The sequence below is a fragment of the Podarcis gaigeae genome (assembly GCF_964106915.1).
Source record: "Podarcis gaigeae genome assembly, chromosome: 13".
NCBI lineage: Eukaryota > Metazoa > Chordata > Lepidosauria > Squamata > Lacertidae > Podarcis > Podarcis gaigeae.
In genome coordinates this window covers 29803719-29826094 of record NC_139689.1, presented here as the reverse complement: position 1 = coordinate 29826094, position 22376 = coordinate 29803719, and the positions used below count along the sequence as shown (strand labels likewise).

Here is a 22376-nt window from a genome sequence, read left to right as displayed (position 1 = left end):
TTTAAAAAAAACAACACATGACAACATGGCCCCCATGTCACGGTACCAATTTACACCTACGATTTACTTTTAGACAGTTGCCACTCATACAATTAGCAATTGTGCAAATGGCTTTCTTTATAAATGGATTCTTTATGCCCTTTGTGAAAGTCTGCCTCCCAGACAGCTTGGCCCAATCATCCGCATCAATTGCTACTTCCCTGCTTACTTGTGAGTAAGTGCTGTCTAGGACTGTCATTTCAGTTTTCGTTGTTGTTGGTTTTTTTAAAAAAGAGATTTAATACAGCAACTAATTCCAATAACATCAAAAGCGGGCCACTTCCCAAAACACAAGAGATGCAAATCATTTCCTATAAAAGCACACAGAATTCCTCCTGTGCCAAATAACCAGAGGGTTTCAAACTGGAGAAAAAAGACAAACAGATAAAACACACACACACACAAACTATATAAATATATGTACAAACACTCGTATATAATCCAGTTCACAGAGCATGTCACATAACCGACGCCTGCAGATTTAGTGTCTGGAATGATGGCCAACGCTCTTGCGGATCTGAAGGTCAGCGTGACTTCCAAGATTCTCCAGCACAGCACACAAACACCGGCTATCGCTAGAATCGAAGCCATTAAAATGCTGTGTGGTCAAAATACATAATTTCAGAGATTACATACACACACACAAAGTCCGATTCTATACTTCATCCGCACAGCAGCATGCAAGTTATTGAGTAGGGAACATCAACTGGGGTACTCCAGGGTCAAATACTGCAACCTTAAAAGCATGGGAACAGAGGAAGCTGTTTTATACTGAGTCAGACTACTGGGTCTATCTAGCTCAGTATTGTCTGCTCTGACTAACAGTGGCTCTCTAACACTGTAGGCAGGGAATTTTCCCCAGCCCTACCTAGGGGTGCTGGGGGGAAATGAATCAGGGACCTTCTGCATGCAAAGCAAATACCACTGAGCCACCTCCTGCACACACACCCCAAGCAGTTGCCAACTATGTTAAAGATTCAAATATACAGTATAATCTAATCGCTAAAAGGCGCCTTAAACCTAGGTTACAGTCGCCACAATGGAATGTCTAGGTGCATTTCTTTTCCAATGAAGTTCGCTATTAGTATTATTTTTATTCACTTCATTCCTATACCGCTTTATATTATAAAGGACAAATCTCAAAGCAGTTTGCAACACATTAAAACTTCAAATGAAAGAATCCAGAATAAAAAGAATTTCAAGTTCCAAGGATCCTTCTCTAAGTGACATTCTGCTTTCCCTAGTTGCCAACCAGGCATCCAGAGATCTCCCATGTGGTCACATTTGGATCCGCGCCCAGTCGCAAAAAACGCACCTGGCGCCTGGCTAATTTCTAACACTGACTGTGAACCTGGAGGCAAAAGGAAGCATGCTGGATGACTGGTGCACATGGCCTTTCTGGTGGTTTGTTTTGCAAGATGGTGGAGCAGAAGGCTCATAGTGTCTCTTCTGTAAAAATTAGATGATGACCAAGACCACTTACTGAACACCTCTAGCATTTGCAAGATAACCTTTTGTGGATCTGTTCGGAACAAGTAGAAACCTGGATGAGTCCTAAATTAGGTTATTTACCGTATTTTTTGCAACATAACACTCACTTTTTTCCTCCTAAAAAGTAAGGGGAAATGTCTGTGCATGTTATGGAGGGAATGCCTACGGGTGGCATGCCTACGGATTTTCCTCCTCTAAAAACTACGTGCGTGTTATGGTCGGGTGCATGTTATAGAGCAAAAAATACGGTAATTTCAATGGGTCTACTCAAGAGTAAAACCAAATAGCTGATTCCTTCAGGGTCAGTGCAACCCTATTGAAAACTGGTTGCAAACCTTGGTTTGCATTAGTGGTCTTCCCATCCAATGGTACTTCCATCTTATCTGGATTAAGTTTCAAGATATTTGCCCTACCATCCCACCCCAACCCTACCTCCTTGGGATTAGCAAATGGAAAGGAGTTGAGTGTTCTCTGCACGCTGGTGGTGACAGCTCATCTCAAACCTCTGGATGACTTATTCTAGAGATTTCACGTAGATGTTTCAGAACGCATGAGGGGAAGGCTGGAACCCTGAGGCAGCCACCCCAACAGCCATGGGGTGCAACATCACCTTTCAGATCCAGCCCTCCAGAAAGGTCAGAGGTACTGTAGCACCATGCCTTCTAGGAGCATCGGAAGCTACCTTGCACAGAGTCAGGTCACTGGTCCGTCTAGCTCAGCATCGCCCACACTGACCAATAGCAGCTCATGAAGGTTTTAAACAATGGGCATTCCTAGATCAAGGAGCAGGAGGAGCAAATCCTCTGCAACAGAGCTATGGTCCTCCCTCAAACATAGAGGGATACGTACTACAGCTCCTCCTCATGTTACTCCATGAGCACAGTCTAGATACCATGATTGATAGCATCAGAAGAGGGGCATGCCAGGGCAGGGAAGAGAACCCTATTTTAATTAAATATTGCACCTGCGCGGAAAATTACTGGATAGCACATCCTCATCAGACTGCGGCAACCACCGGCTGCTAAAGGGTTATGGGGCTAGGCCACCGTCACTGGAGCACAGGAAGGAAGAATCAGCGAGAGCGGTTCTGTCAGGAGTCGTTCTGGCACGTAGACAAAACTGTGCTTCGGTTCTCAGGCTCCAGATTCTCTAGGTCTCAGTTCTGCCTGCACATCATCCTCGCCTCTGCCAAGAAAGCTGGCCTTCTTCTTAACCCAAGATTCATGAGAGGTTATTCTGGCTCCTTGGCAGAGAAGGGAAAGTGCTCTGCCCATGTTCAGAGACTCCCTTTTTCCTTCTTCTTAGGGAGAAGGGAAGCACATGTCGGCAACACCCTTTGCAAGTAGGTTCCAGGGCTTTTAGCCTTGGCCAGGCTCCAAGTTCAAATTAAGCCCCGAACGAAACAGAGAATTTGTCACTGCAGGAGATAAACTGGCTCCCCTTTTCCAGCCGTTTAAACAACCCTCTTAACATGCAACCGCCTGGCTGGCTCCCAGTTCCCACCATCCCTGCACCCAGCAAGGATTTTTCCTGCTGACTCAGGACTTCTGCAGCTGCAAAACAAGCCACGGCCGAAGTCCAGGGCTGAGAGGGAGCCAAGCTGCACCTGGAAACAAAGTGGTGGCCGAAGGAGTGTGTGTGTGTGTGTGTGTGTGTGTGTGTGTGTGTGTAGCAAGGGAACCCTGCTGCGATATTGTAGTGTGGCATAACACACACAGTGAGACACACACAAGGGAGCAAAGAAGCAACTTGGGATAGATGCGTGGGGGTGTTTGCATGCTGCAATAAGAAGAATCCATGTGCCTATAATAAATCTTGGAGATTATAAACAGCAGTGCAAGGGAGGAGGTTGGGGTTGGTTATAAGGTTGCAGCTGAAATTTACTGGCAGCAATGAGATAAGTGGGGAGGACCGAGACTAACGGGATAATAAGCAAATGGGTTCCTTCCCCTTGCCACAGCATGTGGGGGAAGGCAAGGGAAATGATTTCTATGCACCACCAGTTAGTATCTCCTCTTCTGGTTTGCAGAGAATCTCCGGCTCCTCTCTGAGAAAGTATGTTTCTAGACCTCAAGGTTGGGCAAGCAAACTTTTGAGTGTGCATTGTCAATGCCCGGTAGAATATTTGAAACCAGATGAGGTGCAAAATCAGGATTTATTTATTTTAAGCGGGCAAGTCACTCATTCCCTAAAATGAATAGGATTTGTTAATGTTTACACCTCAACTCCCACATCATGTTGTAAGGCATTGCACAGCCTGTCATTATGTTTAAGGCTGTCAACGATGGGATACGCCATCAGTTCTTTCTGGGATCTGGCTTGAAGATTACTATTACTGTTATTATTGATTAAATTTGTATCTGAAGATCACATATAAAAAACACAAAAATACATATTATAATAACAAACAAAAACGATACACACACATATACCTCTCACACACGCAGTTTAAAAGGCCGAAGATGGTTTAATTAGCCAAAGGCCTGGAAGAAGAGGAATGCTTTTGCCTGGTGCCTAAAGACATGTAACGAAGGCACCAGGCGAGCCTCCCTGGGGAAAGCATTCTTCAAGTGGGGAGCCACCACAGAAAAGGCCTGCTTTTGTGTTGCCGCTCTCCAGACCTCTCCTGCAGGAGACACACAAAGAAGGGCCTCAGATGGTGATTGCAGGATCCAGGTTGGTTCATATGGAGAGAAGCGGTCCTTGATCTTCTGCACTCTCTCTCTCTCTCTCTCTCTCTCACACACACACACACACACACACACACAAAATCCCTGTGCACAACCTGCTGTTCACAATCAAATTCCTTCCATCTCAAAACCAGATTATTTTAATTAAAAAAAAGTCAACTCCACTTCACAAAATGCACATTTAAAATAATGGCTCTTGCATATCAGCATGAATATCCACCCAAATAAATAAATAAATCATAAGCCAATTAAGTCTCAAATCCTATTGACATATTACCGAGGACTAAGCTCCACTAAATACGGTGGGTCTTACTTCCAAGTAAACATGCATAAGATTTCTCTGGAAGTCCAGAAGAATATGAGCAATTTCCAAAAGCCTTGGTCAGGATACCGTTTATCTAATCCCATGCATAAAAAACAATCAAACCCAGGCTTTCATTCAAAGGTTTTGTTTCACCACGAGGGCTAGAAGCTTTCAGTCTTTTTTTAAAAAAAAAAAGTCGAAAGATGTGCAGTGAACACACAGGAAACTCTTAGGCTTCACATTCTGCGGCCCAAATGGAGAAGAGACATGAAACCATCACAAACCACCATGCCAAAGGCCGCGTTGTGAAGCTTAACGCAATGGCCACTTCCTGCACCAGCCATTTCCACAACCTGTCAGCTTAGTGGCCCTAAAGTGGATCAGGAAGGTAAGATGCTTTAGAGGAAGCTCGCTCACTTCAGTAATTAGCACTAAGCAGACCAAACGGAGAGCCAAAAGAACAGGTACAAGGTACAGGATGACTAGTCGGCCAGAAGCACTCCCTGGGAAGATTTAGGGCAGCCTTCTCCTAAGTGGTGCCTTCCAGATGTTTTTGCACTACAACAGCTGTGCTGTCTGGGGCTAATGGGAGTTAATAGTCCCAGATATCTGGAGGGCTCCAGGCTGAAGAAGGCTGATTTAAGAGTTCTCCAAGCAGGTAAGAAACCGAACACAACTCATCACTACAGTGCTGCGATTGTTGACAGGAGGCTTCCAAGACTCAGAAGCTAGCTATCACCAGCCTGCAGTTCACAGAACCAAGCTTCTCAAGAAACTGAATTTTCAGTAGTTCACCTTCCAATGGGATACATGCTACCATCAGCCAGAAATGCCCTTCTGCATTTGTTTTGACATCTTTCTGCAGGGCCTGCAAGACGGAGCTGTTCCGACCGGCCTTCAGCTTAGACTCACTCTGACCCCTTATATGGGGTTTGGTATATAAATTTTCCCTTGGCTTTTTTGCTGGCCCATGTAGGACCAGGATGGATAGCTGGCTCGGGTGAATATCTGATGTTTCCTCCCTTTATGGTCTTGATTTATGGGCTACTACTAAAATGAGGCTGCATTTTAAGCCATATTTTAAGCCGTATTTTAATTAATTGTTTGTTTGTTTGTTTACTGTTGGCTTTTTTCTATCATGTTTTATTGTAATTAATATTTGGTGTTAGCTGCCCTGAGCCCAACCCTGGCCGGGGTATAAATAAGATGATATTATTATTATTATTATTATTATTATTATTATTATTATTATTATTATTATTATTATTTGCCAGAACAAATAGGCCAGTCCTTGTGAAAAAGAATCAATGGACACAAACCTGAAAACAGAAATGGCAATACTATAAACCAGTGGTTTTCAACTAGTGTGCCATGGCACCCTGGGGTGCCTTGAATGATGGTCAGGGGTGGCATGGGTAACATTGACCTCTGTCCCTCTTTCCTGCCCTCCCTCCTCTGATGCCCTCTTGCGTCTCTGCCTCCCAAAGGTTTGCACAGCTGTTTGTTGCAGCAGCCCCAGCTATAAGCTCCCCAGGTGAATGGTGTCTCTGGGGCCGGCCAAGGGTTGTTTCCCAGGCTCCTGTGGGGCGGTGTGAGGAGGTACCTCTCTTTGGGGCAGGGGGGGGGCAGCTCAGAGACCAGGGCTGGCAGCAGTGGCTGCCCAGAGGAGAGAGGAGAGGAGAGGAGGCTGAGGGGACACTCCACAAGGAAGGGTGTTCAAAAAGGGTTGAGAGGCTACCAGCTCTGCAGGCAAGGGGTGACATATCTGGGCTCCTTAGCCCCACAGAGGTGCCGCAGAAAGAATATAGTTGGTCAATGGAGCCATGGATCCAAAAAGATTGAAAACCTCTGCTATAAACAGAAATTTGGCAGGAGACATTTCAAGCTACCAGGCCACCCTCTTACTAATCTTAAAGATGGTCGTCCTTGAACAATGGAACTTGAAAGCAAAGTCCCAATGCTTACAGTTAATCAAGGAATTAAATTCCATTCATTTGGTTCTGAATAGAGACAAAAGATATTAATTTCTAAGTTGATTATGTTATTACCTATCATTGCTGTTCTGAAGGGTCACTGTGCTTTCTTTTTCATGCATTCAAGTTCTAATTGCGTGTGCTTTTTGCGTTTCATTTCCCTCTGACCTAACTACTTACAAACCCTCCCACTCATATGGAAATATAGCTTGCAACTGAGAAGGACACTTTGTGTATCTGATGAAGTGGGCTTTATTTCACAAAAGCTTGTGCCGTAATAATTGTGTTATAGTCTTTAAGATGCTTCAAGATTCTTTGTTGCTTTGGCTGCAACACAGGCCAACATGGCTAACACTCTGAATATTTCAACCGTGTGTATCCCTTTTTGCAAATATAGGTTTTTAAAACACATCAGGTTTGCATCCAACCTTAGTCATGCTTAGAGTGCATCTGCTGAAATCAGGACATGACTAATTTAAGTTCAGTTAAATTCAATGGGTCTATTCTGAGAACTTAGGCCTTGTCCACACTTCCAGGAGCTGTGTCTATACATGCAGCACAAAAGGATTTCCGAGTCCATGTCTGAGTGGGTTGTTTAAAAATTATGATTTCATCACTTTTCCCAGGAAAACCAGCATTTTATCACTGGATCCCGGAGCAAACTGCAACCAGGTTTTTCGTGGATTGCAGTTGGTTCCAATTCAGTGGTAAAGTGCAGATGTTCCCTGGGACAGTGGCAAAAGGAAAAAAGAATCGCTTGTACATGGACTTGGAAATCCCGCACCTGTGCCTAGGAAGCTCAGCACAAAAGGATGGATGTGGATGGATACAGTTCCTGTGGACAATAGTGATACCTTGGTTCTCAAAAGGCTTAGTTGTTGAACAAATCGGCTCCCAAACGCCTCAAACCCAGAAGTAAGTGTTCCGGTCTGTAAACGTTTTTCGGAAGCCAAACGTCCGATGCGGCTTCTGCTTCAGTGCAGGAAGCTCCTGCAGCCAATCGGAAGCCGTGCCTTGGTTTTCGAACCGTTTCAGGAGTCGAACAGACTCCAGATACGGATTAAGTTCGAGAACCAAGGTACCACTGTACCTACAGAAATGGAACGATGCCAGAGAGGTATAGTGTTTAATAAGATTTCCAGGTCATAGTTTCAGTGCCCTTCCCAGGACTCACAAAAACAAAACACTGATATGCAAAATCGAGAAATTTATCCAATCTGCATGACATATATGTAGTATATACATTTAAAGATGTGTCGTGCCACTTTAAACAATCATGGCTCCCTTCAAAAATAGCTGGGGGCTGCAGTTTCTTAAGGGTGCTCCCATTCCTCTCACAAAGCTACAGTTCACAGAGTTTCCATGGAAGAGGAATTGACTGTGAAACGACTCTGGGAATTGTAGCTCTGTGAGGGGAATGGGAGCATCCTTGACAAACTGAAGTTCCCAGGATGCTTTGGGGGAAGCCACCATTGCTTAAAGTAGTATGACACCGCTTTAAATGTATAGTGCAGAAGGGGCCTTATTTCCCCAGGCGGCTTTTTAGACTGCCCCCCCCCCCCAGTTCCAAAAACAAAGCTGACAAACTAAGGGGCATTGGGAGGGGAGACTCAGAAGAGAGAAGACAAACTCTAGAAAAGCAGCTGCAACTCGCGTGGCATCCTCAAGACTAATGCCATTTGCACACGAGACGGCAACAAACAAAACAGAAAAAAATGACAAATGTTGCAAAAGGAATCAAATTGTCCACTCCCGCTGCACCGCAACGTAAGCCCAAACCAATTTAAACCTTGTGTGCAAAAACCCCACTCACTGACTGCAGCACAAGCCTTAATAGGGAAAAGTCCACACCACTGTATATTAATATGGAAAAGGGTCTCAGGTGCCAAACCCACCAGGGCAGGCTAAAGGAACCAGATATATTCATGGCATAAAGGGCCAAGGAGAGGGGGATACAGATGATGGCATTCAAATATTTTAAAAGCACACCAGGGAAAAAAAGACTAGTTGCAGTTTTCGGTAAGAAGACACGTGTTTAATTAAAAAAACAAACAAACTCAGGGGGGGGGAAACGTTCTTCCCTGGCCTGCTAATGTCTCACCTGGAGTAACTGCTGCAATCTCCTCTCCTCCTTCTACTGTATCACTTTGGACCAGGCACCTCTCTCTATCCATCACTCTGATGCCCAAATCATTCATCTCTCTCGTTGCTCTGATAACATGATGCCCCTCTTCACATTCCTACACAGACTTCCTGTCTGCTCCCATGGGAACACAGGAAGCTGATTTACAGGATATCAGAGTGTCGTCCAACCCAGTACAGTGGTACCTTGGGTTACAAACACTTTGGGTTACAGACTCCGCTAACCCAGAAGTAGTACCTCAGGTTAAGAACTTCACCTCAGGATGAGAACAGAAATCGCATGCCAGCGGCAGCAGGAGGCCCCATTAGCTAAAGTGGTACCTCAGGTTAAGAACGGTTTCAGGTTAAGAACGCACCTCCGGAACGAATTAAGTTTGTAACCAGAGGTACCACTGTACAATTTATGCTCATTGGCAGCAGCTTTCCAGGCGTGTTTCATGAATCAACTGCTGCAAAAAAATTAAAATAAATTGACCGGCTGCTGCATGCAAACCACACAATGTCACTGAATTATGATCCCTCGCCCGGATCCAGCACAAGATTCTTGGCCCCAACTTCAAAGTCTTCAACGGCCTCCCCCGCACCAATATCTTCCCATTCTTATACCCTGATGTGTCTCTGTCCATGACCATTGCATCTCCAGCTCCATCATCCTTAGTCATCTGAAGGTCTCCTTATGCTTATTGTTGTCTCCTTGCTCAAGCATAGAACTGCCTCCTTGGGCTCCTCTATGGCATCTCCTTCTTACCTTGAACAGACCTCTCTGTGGGCAAGGGACAATTCCCAGAACTACCTGGAGATGCCAGGGATTAAATCGTGGGATGCTCAGCCACGAAGCAATGGCCCTCAAAACCCACTTCTCTTGTGAAGGCCTTGGCAGAACCCCAAAGCTTCTATATCCTTCTGCAACTAGTCCTATGTATAGGTACCTGCAGTTCTCACACATCCTCCCCCTCTTTCATTTCTCCTGTCATATTTTAAATTGTAAGCTCCTTGGGGGCAAGGTTCAGTTGACTTGCACTCTCTGAAAAGCACTGTGTGCACTGATGTTGCTGTAGGATTATAATAAATTACAGGGAGGTAGATATGGGTTGGGCATTAGGGAAGAACATTCCACCTTTCAGAGAAGTCCAGCCCTAGGACAAGCAATATTGAGGAGGAAGGTCAGAGGTGGGGAACGAGTGCCTCTCCAGATGTTGCAGGACCACAACATCACCAGCCACTGACCATGCTGTCTGGAGTGATGGGAGTTCCACAACATCTGGAGGGCCAAAGATTACACATCCCTACAAATAGCAAGAAGCACCTCTTTCCGTAGGTGGTTTTCCAAGCCAGGGCTGGTATCTGCTGGAGATGGTTCAGGGTGTGTGGGGGGCTTAGGGGAAAGGGATCTGATGAGATCCCTTCCGACTGGAGTAGTTCTGTAAGCTTCTTTACTCAACTGGGGAACCACCACTTCTCTTCCCAATCCCACCCCCAGACTGCAGCATGATCAAGGCTGCCAACTAGCACCCATCTGGCAAGCAGACAGACAGAAGAATGGGGGGATGGAGCTACAGGGAATGGCGTTAAGTGACCTGCGTGAGGATTCAGCCCTGCTTAGGTTTAATCCAGAGAACACTTTGCAGAGGGTAGGGACAACGCAAGCTGATTAACCAAAAAAAATCAAAAAATCAGCAACATCTGGCAAGAGGGAGGATGAGTGACAGGATTGGGGGGGAAGGCTAGGCTAAGTGTTTGCATGATCTTGCAGATGTGTCGGTGGTAGGGAAGATTTGCACGCATGGGTGCGGTTGCAATGCTAGAGACTCTCATTTGCTCTCTCTTTTTAAAAAAGTTTTCACCCTACCTTGCAGTCCAAAAACAGGCCCTCAAGATGGCAAAAGCTAACACACAGTATTGACTATAAATACAACAATGCACAGGAAAATAGAGAAGATTAAACCGGAAGAGCATCCACCTTCTAAAAAAAATTAAAAAATCAGATAAGGGCTATGAAGACCACAGAGTGTTTTCCACCACCCTTTTAAATATCACCCTCTCCTTGGGATGCAAATTCCACAAGGATAAGCCCCCGCACTAAGGTGACCCAACTCCCTGTGGCACCTCATATAAAGGCAGGACCTTTAGACTTTCAAGCAGGATTTCAAACTACTTCCCATCAGGCAGATCCACTTTTAAACCCTTTTAGAATCTCTCTGACACTCTCCTGCATCTGTGGGTTGCAGGGAAGATGATAATAAAAATACAGTATGTTTTTCCAGGAAGCTCGTCTGCCATGACAAGAGAGCAAGTGTGGGACTGTGGTCAGAGTGTTGGACTAGGACCTGGGAGACAAGGGTTCAAACCCAACTCAGTCATGAAGCTCACTGGGTGATCTTCAGCCAGTCTCAGCGTAACCCACCTCACAGGGCTGTTGTGAGGACACCAGGGCAAAAAATGCATTTGGTGCCTTGAGCAACTTGAAGGACAGGTGGGATTTAAAATGCAGTTAACAAAATGTGAACACAAATGACTGATTTTTCCAAATCAGAGTTCCTGATAAGGTTCTAAGAACCATGGCTTCCACAACATAGTCCACTTTTTAACACCATTGCCTTAGGATTCCACACAAACAAGGCATTCCTGAATGTACCCCGGCTGCCCGATAGCTAAGGGCTTTAAAGGTTAAAACCAGCAGGCTGAATTTGCGCCTGGAAGTTCACTTCACTGCAAGCTAAGCGTACCACTTTAAGCACATGCAATATACGCTCTCTGCAGCCAACTCCAGTTAGCAATCCAGCCGTCATCTACTGGACCGGCTGAAGTTTCCAAAAAAATTCTTCAAAGGCACCTCACGCAAAGCGATGTTACGGTAATCTGATCTAGACGTTATCAAGGAATTTGCCACAGTGGCCAAGTCTTAGCGCATGCCCAAAGCGCATGGCAACAACACGTTTGCTAACACGGGCAGTTATGTGCTGGCAACATGTGTGGCTCCTTCTACAAGTGGAGCCACGATAGCAGGCATGTTTCCGCCCCAGCCAGCATGTCCGCATACACCAAGACCAAGATGGAAGGGCACCCTTTTTTTAAAAAAACCTATTTTGTTCCTGGTGTACTCGAGCAGGGAATGAAAAAGCAAAATATTAGAAGGCAACTTTTCCTTCTAATTAATGTGTAGTAGCGTTTATCACATTTTATCCCCCAGATTTCTAAGGAAACCCGAGTAGACGTACTCAATGTCACTTGGAGAGCTTTGTAGCTGAGCAAGGATTTCAGCCTGGGAAGTCCAAAACACTCTTTAACAACTGCACACCCACTTCCTTCAATATGCTCAAAAGGGACACTGAAGTCTTCATTAATGTGCAAATGTGCCTATAATCAACTAAATCATACGAGTGGCGGGCAGCCCTGTTCAGTGGTAGCACTTCTGCAGTGGAACCTGCAGTAAGGTTCCAAGCTCAATCTCCAACTAGGGCTGGAAAAAAGACCTAACTCTACTCACTTCCAGGTATTTTTCTGCAAGAGTTGTTTCCTAAAATTCTGTGAGTTGATGGCCACTCTACTCAGACATCTGAAAAAGGTTTGCTTTTAAACAGTGGTGTGCGGTAACAATCTCTTCCCCAGGAAAAAACCCAGTACTAAATTTTTCCACGGATTCCCATTTTCTTTTTTAGAAATGTATTTTCCTCATAGATAGAATTAATTAGTAACATAATGAACTAACGCAATAAAAGTAAAATTGAAAGTGGAAAGGACATAATACTGTACTACTCAATTTTTTAAAATCTGCAATTAACATTTTCCCCCGGTGAGTCTTCCAAGGACACATATTCATGCACACAGCTATTCAACATATGTTGGAACAGTTTTCAGCGCCTTCCTTATTTTTCTTAAACTCTAAATAACATTAGGGAAGTGTATGCTACTGAACTAACATGTCTTAAAATATTTACAAATATCCCAATGAAAATAATTTCTTGGTTAAAGCTTTGCACTTGTTTTGAGTATAAAACTTAATGTGCAATAAATGCCATTTATAGATCCTGCCCCCTTCCCCTTTAAATCAAATTATTTCAGATAAACTACTTTTGGCTACCAGAACAACTTTTCAGATATTTTATATGGCACATGAAATTAGCATGACATATTTCTAATTATGCACATGAAATATGAGGCTGCACGGCAGCAAGGATACTCGTCGCTAAGCCCTGGAAAACCCAAGATCTACCCACTCTGGAAGAATGGCAGATGCAAGTGATAGACTATATGGAACTGGCCGAGATGACCGGCAGAATCCGAGACCTGGGAGAGGAGATGGTTGAAGAAGACTGGAAGAAATTTAAGATCTATTTACAAAAATACTGTAAATTGTATGAATGTTAAGAAGGTTGCTAGATCATAAATAATTTGGCACCATTAACTTAGATGGAATTATGAAGATAAGTTAGATTTAAGAAAAGATAAATTTTTGGATAATTACTAGACTACACTAAACTCTTAGGATCTGAATAAAGGATATCTAAAATTAGAGAAACAACATGGGAAAATTAGATAAATAAGATTGGAAACAAGGTGATAAATTGCTGGCAAAATTTTATTGTGAGGAACGCAAGAGCAGGAGACGTGAGGGAGTCCAAAGATGTCAAGAAACTACGTTAAGATATATGTTATATTGTTTCTTTGTTGTGTATTGTATTCAAAAACTGTTAATAAATATTTATAATAAAAAAAAGAAATATGAGGCTGCAATCACAAACACAATTAGTGAGCAAGAGCCACTGAACAAACAAAGGACTTATTTCAAAGTAGTCATGCATAGGATTACATTGTGCATCAAACAAACATGCTATATCAGATCTCTGGGCATCAGAATATTTTGCAAGAAATTTCCCAATTCAAACACTTCTGGAAATCCCATATTATTGCTTTTAGAGTATGGAAAGAGTAAGTATTACTTACCCCCATAGGAGACCACATCGTGTGTTTCTGGCACTGACATGGACATGGCTTCTACATGGAAGGAGGTAAACCCAGCATAGATACTCATTCAGAGAAACAACGGGTAGCCTCCTCAGAGGCTGCTGCATTTGCTTTTGGAGCATCTGAATAATTCAAGCTCCCTCAGTGTACAGGTGTGGCAGAAATATCCACCCACAGCAGAGACTGATGGTAAGGAATCAAGGCCAGAGCAAGAGGAATCAAGGCAAGAGGCAGCCTAATCTGCAAGCAGGTGGGAGCTTTCAGTTCTCTTATGGTGCAACGGTGTGTCTCATCGCACTGTTTGGGACTCATTCCGCTATTACTACCAAGACTAGAAAACCAGCTTAAAAATATTTACAACTCTGAAAAGAACTCTGGGTCTGATAGTTCCACAAAGCTGCCAGGGACCTCCAGCAGACAGTTATCAACACCTTTGATCGAACTACAGTTCCAAGGGTTCCTTAGGCCACAGCAGTCATGGCAAAACAATTTTGAATTTCTAGTTTCCATGTTGCGAGGATAAAATGGGGAAGGGGGAAATCATGCACACCACCTTGAGCTCCTTGGAAGAGAGGTGGGATATAAATATAACAATGAACAAATAAACACTTAATATGTGTGTGTGTGCATGCATGCATACATCTATAGGTACACACACATTATACAGACAAATGTGTATGCCTAATAGCAGCTGGACATGTCAACGGTGATATACCTTGCTGCAAGGCCCAACAGGTTTGCATGGATGGCAAGCAATATAACAAAAGTCAAATGTGCACCTGCTCTGTGCAGGTTTAATCTGGACATTTTAAAATGTGTGCAGAGAGACAAGGGGGAAATAAATTCAGCCTCCTTTTCTAGTAGAGCCTGTGCCATCACTCTCTGCCCACCTAAGTGCCTTTCTAGCTGAAGACACAAACAGATGTCTGCCTGGGTTTGAGTAAATGTTCCAGCGAATGCATAGATCTATGGTTTGTGGGTGAACAGAAGGCTCACCACCTCCGAGGACAGAATCCTCTCTTCTATGAACCCCCCAGGTAAAATGAATCAGGCAGCCGTAGCTATCTGGATTCTGGACCAGCCTTTCTCAGCCTTGGGTGCCTAGATGTTGTTGGACTACAACTCCCATCATTCCTAGCCGGCATGGGCAGTGGTCAGGAATGATGGGAGTTGTGGTTCAAGAGCATCTGGGGAGCCAAGACGGAGATCTGGACCATCCCATCTATGCAGATTGTAAACATTTGGGCAATTTATTGCAGCAACTCCAACTTGCGACTATTTTTGTGTGGGGAGAGGTTGGCTGAAAACATTGGTTTTGGACATTTTGTATGCTTAATCCCAAACCTTTCATTTCTCACCATCGTATCTTCCAATCTCTCTCCAAAACTATTCAAACTACAGGTTTTACCCCACACAAAATGAACACCCAGATTTTAGGTTCCAGAGTCCAGCAAGCAAGAGTGAGCTAGCAAAAAGGCTGGGAGTTGCCTGCACGCATGTGTACGGGAATCTTGACTGCCTCTGAGCGAATATCATGACCAGGGCAAACCCTGCATGCCGCCAGCAGGTTCAAGGGATCCAAAACCAAGGATAAGGCAAAGGGACATACAGAATAAATACCTGTGTGCAAACGGGTGTGCAAACGAACGTGCAAATAAATACGTACTTGTTCCCTGGGCACTTGTTCCAAAGAGGATCTATCTTGAGCCCCTCCATTAGCAAACCCAACTGGAATCCAAAGCATTTAGGGACAGCAGCTGCTGAGACTGCCAGCAGCTCTGGTTCGGACGGAGGATGCCACAAGGATGACATAAGCAAAGGAAACGGAGTGTGGTCCCTGGAGTGGGAGAGACACTGAGTCACTCGCAGTGCCTGTCCCCACAACAAATCCACGGCCCGGGGTTACCCAACAGTATCACGTCAGGTCTCTCAAAGCAGAGCCCAAGAACACCGAGGCGCCAGGGGAGGTCACGCCAGATGTATGTCCAAGAATGCCTCGCCCTGCAACGCACACTCCCATCGGCATGGCGACAGGACAAGCTATTGTGAAACAGACACGTCTCCTTGTAAGAGGTGAAGAGAGAGACCGCAATATAAAGCAAAAAAACACAAAAGGGCCAGGTCACGTGGCTTGCCAGCGCGTCCCTCCGATTCCAAGAACATCAAGCAAAAAGAGGAACTCCCTCTGCTTGGGCCTGTGACAGGCGGACCCGACGATTGATCCGGAAAACAGCTGACCTATATCTGGAGGTCATGAACTGACGGCATAGGGCTCTCTCTCTCTCTCTCTCTGGGCTAGCACGAGTCAAGGCAGGCTGGGAGAAGGAATCGATCCTTTGGGTTCGGAGAGTGAGCTTTCGGTCTCTTCATGTAGAAGGCAGTTTTCACAACAAGGTGGAGATTTCCAAAATGCCCACAAACTATGCTGGATTAGGTGAAATGTGGAATTTATCCAGGCTGTGTTGCTTCTTAGGTAGACGCCCCCAAAAAGAATGCTTTCGTTACATTATTTTAAAAAAACAAGAAAACCTTTCCTTTTTTTCCAGGCACATTCTCTTTGCATGTAACCCTAGGTTCTGCTCCTTTTCAAATCTGGCTGCTGCTTACTTTTGCAGAATTCCAAAGTCCACACACAAGAGCATGTGGCTCGGTCGGTAGGTTATCAGACTCGTAATCTCAGGGTTGTGGGTTCGAGTTCCACGTTGGGCAAAATATTGGGTTGGACTAGATGTCCCTTCCAAAGCTATGATTCCATTAACAAACTCACTCAGTCCAACAAAAGTTATTTTGTCGCCTCTGCCCAATGGAACCAAGGTGCACAACCCACACACCTGTTCTCTCTCTCTCTGACACACACACACACACACACACACACACACACACACACTGTGCCACAAATATTTTTGGGTAGCTGTGCAACTGGTGCAAGCGACCCTGTTGTCACACTGTTGCTGCCTGTATGCAGGGCTGGCCTGGGAACATCTTGGGCAAAGTGATATCTGGAGGGACTCCCTTCTCTGTTGGTGTGTCCCAGCAAGCCCGTGTGGCAGCAGAGGTATTCCAAACAGAACCCATTTAAAATTTGCAGAATACCCACAGTCACACTACATTTGGGGCAATCTTGGAAAATTAAAATAGCACCTGGGCTCACCTCCCTGATGGTGGATTCAAATGTGGGCGCAAGTAGGATTTGGTGATCAGCCCCACAGCTGCCAAAGGAACAGCTGCTGGCACCAACCTTGCCCACAACATGCGAAGTGTGAACGATATACCTGCACATATACGCCTCTTTAAACCCCTGCTTACTTGCCTGGACCAGGGTTTCCAATCATATGTTTACATGGGCGTTGAATCACACACTTCACTTGTTGGCTGCAGGAACACGGGTGTAACACCCTTGCGTCCTTGCAGCAATTGCAAAGTGTAGCACTGCAGCAAGTTCAGCAGAGAAAAATCTACATTTCTCACTTTTTCTGTCTCTGCATGCAAAGTCCCAACCCACCCAGAAAAACAGGAAAAATAGCTTTTCTGCGAAAGTAGCAGCCAGACGTTTCTCCCCCAACCTCACCCTTTTTCTCCCCCTTTCGTACTTTTGATTCTGTGACAGCTCTCTGTTGTTGAGTGGGAAGCGGAGGCAAAAGGGAGCTCCCTTGAGCAATCTCAAGGTTGATTTTCTTGTTTAAAAACGCCATGGGAAAGGCTCGGATTTTGAAGCAAACAATCAATGTCATTGGGCAATGCAAGTTACATGCGCAGCGAAAACTTGGGCGGGGGTAGGGGCAACAGAACCTATGGCAACCATCCTCGGAGCGGGTCAAAGGTCCCCTGGAATCAGCCTTAACATAATTAGTCAAGGTTTAAATGACTCTGGGATTTAAAAAATATTTTAGAAAGACGGTTGGGGGGGGGGGACTAAAGAAGAACCTTTGAAAGAAGCACTGGTGCTTTAAAAAAAAGAAAGGAAAAAGATTAGGCAAGCAAATTGTTATGGAAGCTAAATCAATGGCTACTGTTAGGGATTGTGAAAATGGAGCCTCCATGTGCAGGGGCAGTGTATCTCTAAATGCCACACGATTCTAAAGGGAGAAAAAAATTGGAGAAGATATCCAGCAGCTTCACACCCTACTTATAACAAGAGACACACAGGTGGACTAGCCACTTCTGAAACTAGATAAACTTGGCTCAAATCAAGCCCTAGATAAAGCTTAATTTCTTTCTGGCCTGCTGCTGCTGCGAGAAGCAGCTCATGGCTTTGGTTTAGCTGATGCCTTATAGTTTCCTACAGTTCCTACAATGTAGGGTCTCTCTGGACATTGTGGTAAATTTCAACAGAGCGCACACAAACACCAGCACTGTCCAGGAAGGCTTGTCAGGGCCCACTAACAGGGGAGGGGGGGTCACCAGAGAGCCCTCTGCTCAGGGTGCCCTGAAAGTGGCCCAGGTTAGAGACCTTCCAGCCTAGAACTAGAACGTCTTATGCAGCCAGGGAGTAGAGAGGATGCAATTCTGGAGAGTGAGAAAGGTGTCCTTTTTCTTCTTCGACTTCTGAAACAGACCTGCATAGCAAAGGTGGGGTACCTTTTTCAGCTCGGGGGCCAAATGCAGGCCCAGTGGAGGACTTTGGGCTTTCAAAAATTTCAGAGGTGCCTTGTGAGATGCCAAAATTCAGCGCCCCCTGCCCCACCTTCCGTTCTAAGTCATTGTTGCGAGCCTCCTGCGGTACCCTCTAGGCTCAGCACCCAGTGAGGGCAAATTTAATTTTAATTTTAAAAAAGGCTGCTGAAATCTCCCCAGTGTTTTTTATACTCACAGGCAGGGAGACTAGAATCTGGGAGCAGGGCTCTTCCTTACTAAACAGTTTGGTAGAATAGCATATGTACATTTCTCCTGAAATCTACCAAACTGAAAATGTATTTATTTATTTAAAAGGGAAACCTGGAAACGTAAGGAAAGAGCCTGGAATGCCACTGAATAGACCAGACCCCATTCCCATTGCCATGTAGCCTGTTTAGTGTTTTCGTTCTAAAAATGCACCCATCATCGCAACATGGCGATGTTAGAGCATGCAGGAATCCAAAGGGTAACGGAGCAGTGGGGCTGGAAACAGGCCTTGTTGGGTTCCTTGTCCCTGTTGTGGGGGAGAAATGGGGGCTTCAGTTTCTCCACCCTACAGGGATGTTGCAAAGTCCTTCTCAACAGGAAGCACCGGCAGTCGATGCCGCTAGATAGGGAACTTCCGCCCAACGACTTGGGGGGCCTCCTGGCCTTCCGAGAAGCACCGTGACAGATGCACACGGTCAGCGTGTGTGGTGCGAAAGGGCCCCTTGGCATTACACAATGGCAAAGGAGGCCTTCTTCCTCTTATCTCTTGTCCACAATGTCATCTCCATTCCCACTCGGGCGGGTGAAGGGGGTTTGTAACGGGTTCTGGAGGGGCACGTTTATCGCTCTGCCCCCAACCGCAGTTTGAAGCGGAACAGGCAATGGGGGTGGTGAAAAGGTTTGCCACTTCACCGTCTTGCTCTTTGAGAAAGCTAGGCCCAAGCCTAGGCAACCAGCTTCCCACCTTATAAGCCCCTCTTAATGCAAAACCCAGACCCGCCCCACCACCACCACATACGGACTATAATTAACATTATTAGTGATAAAAAGCAATATATGAATGTCACGCGAGTGTTTCAAAGCACTTCACACGCATTATCTCAGCAATCCTCAATGCTCCTTAAGAAAGGCAGCATTATACACATATATGCAAATAGTGGAATGAGGCTGAGAGACCAGGGCTTAATTAAGGCCACCAACCTAGTAACTAAGTGGTTAAGATGGGATTTGAACAGGAAAGCCTGTCTTGCAGCTCAGACCCCTTTTTGCATGTGCTAATTTAGCACTTTTTTTTAGTTCTCATTTACCTTCCAAGTAATAATCCCGTTTTAGAAGGGGAAAACTGAGGCGTGATTTGTCAAGGGCTACCCAGAAGCCTTCACAGCTGGCAAAGGGGTTAAAGAGCCTGACAACATCTGGAAGCCACCAGGTTTGGGGAGGCTGTGCTATAACTTTTGCTTTGAAATGGTGACTGCTTGCGGCCCAGCAAGAAACCACAACTATGATGTTTTGGTGGGTTGGGTTGTTTTTTTTTTAAGAAGAAGTAGAGGGGAGGAGAAATCAGGTCTGATAAGAGAACTATAGCAAAAGCTAAACACAATATATGTGATTAAAATATCAAAAGTAAGCTGCTATATGTTGCTCACTTTATAAACACCACTGAAAAGGATGCAGGGCAATTCTGTTACATCTCCTCAATAAAGTTGATTCTGACTGGCAGCAGCTTTCCAGAGTCCTCAGGTACAATTTCCTCTCTCCCTCCCCCCCCCCATTACTTGGACCTTTCAGCTAGCAGGCATGGCCAAACTTGGCCCTCCAGCTGTTTTGTGACTACAATTCTCATCATCCCTGACCACTGGTCCTGTTAGCTAGGGATGGTGGGAGTTGTAGTCCCAAAACAGCTGGAGGGCCAAGTTTGGCCATGCCTGACTAGAGGTTCTGAGAATCGCTCTTCTACTGTGGAGCTGTCCATTAAAACCGGCGGCTTGCTTTGATCTTGCTGGGCCACCCTTTGTGACTTATGGATCCACTCTTAGCCATACAAGAGTGTAAACTCAGTTCTCCCCAGTCCAAGAGGCTGTGAGGCATGGGGTGAGAGGAAGGGACCTTTAAGCCTTTGGCCCTGCCATAGCCTCAACTGGGAAAGCCCCTTATTCCAGTTAGGACCCCATTCCAACTGGAACAGCAGAAGGGGCAAAGGGATAACTACCACCACCCCTTTCCCCCCATGCCACAGTCCTGAACGGCCTCATCCCCCTGCAAATTATTTTTAAAAAAAAAAATTGCACAAGAGCTAACAACATGAGTAACGTAACGTCTAATTTTGGCCTGACTACCTCAACCATTACACTATCTGTCCTGTTTTTAAACGCCTTCTCAGTGTTTTTTTTATTTTTTAAAGACCCAAATTTTCAAAGGAGGGGTGAACCTAGTTTCAGCTTCTCATTAGCCATTATTTTTACTGTTGATTCAGGTTTGGGTGATTTTATTGTAACGCCACAGCATGTCACCTTGAGAACCCAGAAAAGGCGACTGATAAAATCCAGTAAAAATCGCCACGTTGCTTAAGTAACAAAATAGAGGAAATGTAGGAAAGGAGATTGCCAGGGCCTTCCGGGGAAGTCTGGCCCCTCCTCATTTCAGATATTCAGCATTGCCCTCTCATTCCCAAACCTGGTGCCCATAAAGGAATAAAACTATCAACCCCCCTTGTGTCACAGAGAGAAGGTCATTCAGCTCACAGTGATTTCTCAGGGACACAGCTAGCTACTGTTTCCTGATACACACACACACACACACAGGCTTCCAAAGAGGGGAGAGTGGGGAGGGGAAGACATCTAAGAAAAAGGGTCAGCTCTTCTCCTCCCACCCACCCATTCACTCCCTCCCCCTTTCTCTGCCACCCCGGCAGGCAGGCAGCTACGAAAGAAGGATTCAGTTTTCATTTGGCACGGAGGCAGTGGCAGCCCATTGCTTAATGCTTTCCGACAACTGGCAAGGGAAATTCAAATGGGGGGGGGGGAGAGGAGGAGAGGGAATTAGATCCTACATCAGAGAGAGAGAGAGAGAAATATATGGAGGCAAGGATCCCATAGGCAACACTCTTATTAATTAGGCCCTTTGGGGGATATCAGAACCATGTTGAAATCTATTAATATATATATACTAACTGAATTCCAGGAGCCACTACTTAGGTCTCAGATTTTGTCAGCAGGGAATCCCCCGTGACTCTGCAATTAGGATTATCAGTGAAGGTGGGGGAACAGATAACTGCAGGCGCCTTTAACAGCCGCTTGATCTGCATAATTCAGCAAGTAAACCTTTTCATGTCATTGAGATAATGCCCTTCTTGCCTACTGAGGGCCACTGACATCACAGCAGGGGTTGGTAAAGGAGTCTGGAGCCCTCTCTGCAAAAGCTGAGGTTCAGAAGGGCCTCTACCATTAGACAGAATAAATGAGAGGCTTGGAAGGATAGAAGAGCCAATAAGGCACCAAGAGATCTCATCTGCCCTCAGATCAGAGCTGTACCATACCTCCTTATTGGATGGAGTGAAACAGCACAGGAACTTCTGCAAGCCATTCCAGAATCTACGGACCACCACAGCAGCAGAACTAACCCTCGGTTTGGCTCAGATCTTGACCCAAGCTCATACACCTGTGACAAGGTTGGGCTGAGCAGATTGGGGCCTACAGAATAAACAATAAGGTGGAGCCTTAAAGAGGGACCACCAGCCTCCAGCACCATGCCATCTGCACCACCTCATCCAGGTCCCTCAGCCTCTGTGGGTCAAGGGTGTCATCTAAGCTGCAGTACAGTGGTACCTTGGTTCTTGAACTTAATCCGTTCCAGAAGTCCGTTTCACTTCCAAAATGTTTGAAAACCAAGGCGCAGCTTCTGATTGATGCGGGCGCCCCGGAAACAATAGCCGACAACCGCACTGAATTTTCGGCTTCCGAAAAAGGTTAAAAAACCAGAACACTTACTTCCGGGTTTTTGGTGTTTGAGAACCAAGGTACCATTGTACTACACTCAGCATTGCCATATGATTCCACGAGCCAATGGAGACACAGCTGGCCTTATAAATTATTTCCATCCAGGCTGGTTACTCAGTCTAAGTGACTCCTTGTAGTGAGAAGTAGTGCAGACTCTTGCCTCCGGCCCACAGCT

General features: G+C 45.4%; 1 protein-coding gene across 2 annotated transcripts in view; it reads right to left on the bottom strand.

The window, feature by feature from the left end:
- The window catches only part of THRA (thyroid hormone receptor alpha), a 112108-nt gene that overhangs the window by 74050 nt on the left and 15682 nt on the right, over positions 1 to 22376 (bottom strand). The window contains exon 1 of one of the 2 annotated variants that reach the window (XM_083708845.1): positions 13584 to 13634. The exons of the other annotated variant lie outside the window; for it this stretch is intronic. The gene's annotated coding sequence lies outside the window, so the exon portion shown is untranslated. Of the gene's footprint in view, positions 1 to 13583; positions 13635 to 22376 lie in introns of those variants that run through there. 2 annotated transcript variants of the gene reach the window in all.